Here is a 5036-nt window from a genome sequence, read left to right as displayed (position 1 = left end):
TCCAGGTCTAGAAATACCAGAAATCAATGAAGAGCAGAGCAAAATGTACAACAAAGCTCTGATCAGTTGGGAATGCCCTGGGAAGACAGACTCAGCTGATATCTATGTTCTTGAGTATCATAAGCTTAATAGAGAAGAGGAGAGTACAACGTGGCAGGAGATCGAAGTTTGCAGCAAGAGCAAAGTAATATCTGATCTCGATGACGACAGCAGCTATGCCTTCAGAGTTCGAGGATATAAAGGATCCATCTCTAGCCCTTGGAGCCGAGAAGTTATCTTGCGTACGCCTCCAGCCCCAGGTATTGGGTTTTCTTATGTCCACGAGCTGCTGGTGGTGTTAAGAGCTGTAGGTGGTTTCCAGTAGCTCCCAGACTTCTACTACACTGTTACCGGTTGTATACATGTTTAAAAGCACTGTTAACAAACAGGTTAAGTAGGTAGCATACTGAGACTGTGTTAGCTTGCGTAATGTTCCCGGTAGCCTTTAAAAGCGAGGAATTCTAGTGCCAGCATGACTTAAAATATAGTTTATAAGCACAGAAATACTTAACTAAGAGAAAATTTTTTGGGATGCTGTTTTTCAGTTCTCAGTTTTCTTTTTGATGACAAATGCGGGTACAACAGTGAACATCTCCTGCTGAACCCAGGAAGAACCTCTGTGGAAAGTAGGGCTGGATTTCCTCTACTGCTGGGGTCTGAGCGCATGCAGGCCGGATGCTACGCAACCCTGGATTACATCATTGGCGACACTGGGATTGCCAAAGGGAAGCACTTCTGGGCTTTTCACGTGGAAGCCTATTCCTACCTGGTGAAAGTGGGAGTTGTTTCTAGCAACAAGATACAGAAGTTGTTCCATAATACCCACGATGTGACCAGCCCAAGGTAAATTGCAGACTCTTGCTTAATACATGTTTTGTATAAGGAGATGGCTTTTTAAAAAATAAATTAAGAGCGAGCCTGGTCTCAATTAGTATACAAGATGAACCTAAGCAGTGGGAAGTGGCTTGAAGGATATAGTGTAAGCAGGTTGTCCTGTTCATCCTCTACTATTAGTAGGAAGATGTTCTAATTGTCCAGAGTCCTATTTTCTTTCTTTCTGGGAAAGAAATCGGGTTTCTACAGATATCAAGATATGTCAGTTAAAGCAAGAAGGTTAAAAAAGAGAAAAAAAAGCATCATTTGCAAGATTGAAGCAATGCTTAGTTGTCAATAGTAAGATTCTGCCTTAATTCCCTTAGCATACTAGGTTTGGCAGCCACTCAGAGGTACAATGTTCACTGTGCATATCTGTGTGTCTTTGCTGTAGCTTGCGTCATGGTGGATTCCAAGTCACTGGCTCATCCCAGGCTATAGATTTGCATATGACACTGGAGTGCTACTGAGCACAAGCCAAAGTGCAGTGGACAAACCAGCAAAAAGATTTCCAGCTCTCAATTACAGTTGTAGTAAGCCTGGATGTGTCTAGGAACTGCAGGCTGGGAGGCTATCTCCCAGGGGCTCTTAACTTTTTCATGAATCTAACAAAAGTGTTGGCCTTCTGCTGTATAACATACTGAAATTATAAAAACGCCAGTGTCTCAAGCTTCTGAAAGTCAGATGGAGACTTTTTGAAAAATGAGAAATTAGATCCTGATTTTCTCATTTCTCCCGGTCCCTGCCAGGAGGGAGTGAAGCTCAGCCCTGCTCCCTCCTTTTACAGGGAGGAAAACAAAATGGAAAAAAGAAAACCAAATTGTCCTATATTAGAAGTGTATAATTCCATTTTAAGGGTAGGGCAGCAATAGGGCTGGTACCACAGCCCCCCAGCCCCACAGCCACTGTGGGTCACCGGTGTAATAATGTACCTCTCTGGTAATTAAAGTTTCTTTTGGGAAGGGGAGAGAGATGGGGACTCTCCTGCGCCGGGACCTTTCCCCTCCAGGGAGGCAGAGCCGGAGCAGCGAGCACGGTCCTGCCCGGAGGGCAGCGTGGAGGGGACGCGCACGGGCATCCCGGAGGAACAGCAGCAAGGAAACCCCGGCACTGCACCTTTCCCTTCCTCCGAGCCTTTTTCTTTTCCTCTTTTTAAGGGCTCAACCAGTTTCTTCCCCCTCTGACCGTCACCATGGGGCACTGGCACCAGCAGCTTTGCAAAACCCCATCCTGTAAAAGCCGCCTGATTTTGGCCCTGTTTGGGGATACGCTGCTTCCATCCTTACAGAGCAAACTGATAGATTTGTTTTTCTCCCCCCTCCCCATTTAGCAAGAAGCACCAACGTGCCGTTGTCGTTTTGGGTCGGTTTGCTGCAGAAAAAGGCTCCCGCAGGGGACGGGATAAGCCGATGGCAGGAGGGTCCCTGCACCCATCCCACCGCTGCTGGTGGAGGGCGGCAAGGGGACCTTTTCTTCGGGGTTGTCCTCTCCTCCCGGGCTCTGCAGCCCCACGCCGCAGCCCAACGACCCCCCCGAGATGGGAAGAGAGCACGAGAACCATCTCTGCTCAACAGCTCAAGAGGAAAAAACAAAATAAACGAAAGAGATAAAATAATACAATAGGATGAGATAAAATAACGCAGGAGCACCCGCCCCACTCGTGGCACTACTTTTATTCTCGGCCACTGCAGTGATTGGGGGGTTTGACAGGATGGACCTTCCAAGGTCCCCTCCCACCCAAACCAGTCTTTGGGTCCATGACTGGAAGTGTCTGAGGTCAGGTTGGATGGGGCTGCAACCAACCCCGTCTACTGGATCCCAAACCACCCAGAAATCCAATCCAAACTGTTCTTTGGGTCCGGTTGGAGGTGTTCAAGGTCAGGTTGGATGGGGCTGGGACCAACCTGGTCTACTGGAAGGTGTCCCAGCCGATGATGGGGAGGTTGGACTGGATGGACCTTCAAAGGTCCCCTTCAACACAAACCGTTCTGTGGGTCTATGACTGGAAGTGTCCAACGTAAGGCTGGATGAGACTGGGACCAACCTTCTCTACTGGTTCCCAAACCTTCCAGCCCAAAAATCCAACTCAACCAACCCAAACCTTCTATGAGTCTGATTGGAGGGGTTCAAGGTCAGATTGGACAGGGCTGGGACCAACCTGGTCTGTTGGAACCCAAACCACCCAAAAATCCAACTCAACCAATGCAAACCATTCTGTGGGTCTGAGTGGATGTATCCAAGGTCCGGTTGGATGGGGTGTTGAGTAACCTGCTCTACTGGAATATGCCCCTGCCGAAGACAGGGGAGGTTGGACGAGATGGACCTTCAAATGTCTCCTCCAAGCCAAACCAATCTGTGTGTCCATGACTGGAAGGTCCGAGGTCAGGTTGGACGGGGCTTGGAGCATCCTGAGCTGCTTGAAGCTCTCCCTGCTAATGGCCACCCCACCAGAGGTTGGCGGTTGCCGTGTCACCACGGTCAGTCAATCAGCGATGAACATGTCACCCTGATGTCACAAGAGGTGCGTGGCACACCCACTCAGGGGGTATAAAAGGGCCCACCGGGTGGTGGGTCCCACACTTTGGAGGAACGTCCATAAGATGACCTCTAACATGGCTGTCGCCACCAAGAACCGACCTGCCAGCGTGAGGCGGACCAAGATGGACTTCTGGGATGGGATGGAGCACACCTTCGCTATGTCCAGCGTCACCGCTGAAGGTACGGCCAACCGCAGCCACCTCTCCGGCAGCCAAGACTCAAGGGCTTGTCACCATTTCGGAGCCAGCCATGACACTTGGCGTCTGCCACCGCGTCGCGGCTCAAGGGGGAGATGTTTGGGGTGGACCTGAGAGCTGGTGGAGATGGGGCCTGACCTGGTTCTTCTTTGTTTTTTCAGAGCGAACGGCCGTCTGGGATGCAGTGGCTGGCTACATTCAAGACCAACTCCTGCTCCACAAGGTGGTGCAACACCCGCGTCCTCCTCATGCACCATGAGGGGTGGTGGGATCCCCCTGGGGCGTGGCCTGCTCTCACCCTTCAACTCCTCAGAAAACAGGAATCTCACCCCAAAAGTCCCCACTGACGGCCAAACGGGGCCTGTGCAATGTTGGTGTCACTTCTGGTAGGGCTGATCCAGGTCGCTGGAGACCCCCCCGGGATGGCCTCATCCTGGTTCTGCCCAAACTCCAGTGCTGTTTTTTTCTCCTGAGGAGGGGAAGGACTCAACATCTCCTCCCCAAAGTTCTCCCCACCGCCCAGCTCGTGCCTCCAAACGGTGGGAGAGGGCAGGATCCAGCCTGAAGCACCATCCCTGGATGGGGGAGGTCACCTCCAGATCTTCCCTCTGGCCAGTCCTTACCCTCCCACCCTTCTCGTCCACTTGCAGGGCATCCGAATTCCCACCCTTGGCTCCTTCGGTACTGTCCTCGACCGCGTCCAGGTCGGAGATGAAACCGTGACTATCCAGAAGCCGGTGTTCCACCTGGCCAGGAACCTTGCTGTTGTCCACAACCTGATGGACAACAAGGACTACCTGCCTGGTAAGATGGCTGACTGCATGGTCATCTTCTCTGAAGCAACTCCAAAGTCCAATAATTGAGTGGGTTTGAGTTTTTTTGGGGCAATGCAATGATTGTGACACACAAGCTGTAGGACACGGGCCACCGGGTGAGCGTCTCCATCCTTCTCCTGTGGTTCTTCCAGGCAACAAGGAGCTGGAGCCCCTCAAGTACTCCAAGGTGGCCGTGGCAGCCGCCGTGTCCCGGCAGAAAGTGGTGGACTGCATCCAAGGCACCACGACCCTCCTCTCGCACTGCCTGGGGAAGGGGGAGAATGTGGCCCTCATCCTGAGGGAGGTGGGGGTGCTCCTCATCGAAGGCACGAAAGTGCGCGTGAAATTCTACCGCAGCTTCCTGGAGAGGCTGTCTGGGAAGGAGAACTTGGAGAAGGTTGTCTTCAAGGTAAGCATTTTGGTTTCTCTGTGGTGCGTGCGGTCCCACGGCAGTGTTCTGGCACTGCTTGTGTGGGGTCCCTCAGGACACGTTCAGCCACTCGGTCCAGGTGAGAGTTACGGTCCTGCCAACACTTGCTGCCTCAAGCTCCTCCGACACTTGAGTGCCTCAGCC

The sequence above is a fragment of the Vanellus vanellus genome (genome assembly GCF_965231255.1).
Source record: "Vanellus vanellus genome assembly, contig: HAP1_SCAFFOLD_36, whole genome shotgun sequence".
Taxonomy (NCBI): domain Eukaryota; kingdom Metazoa; phylum Chordata; class Aves; order Charadriiformes; family Charadriidae; genus Vanellus; species Vanellus vanellus.
Note: the sequence above shows the minus strand (reverse complement) of the source record.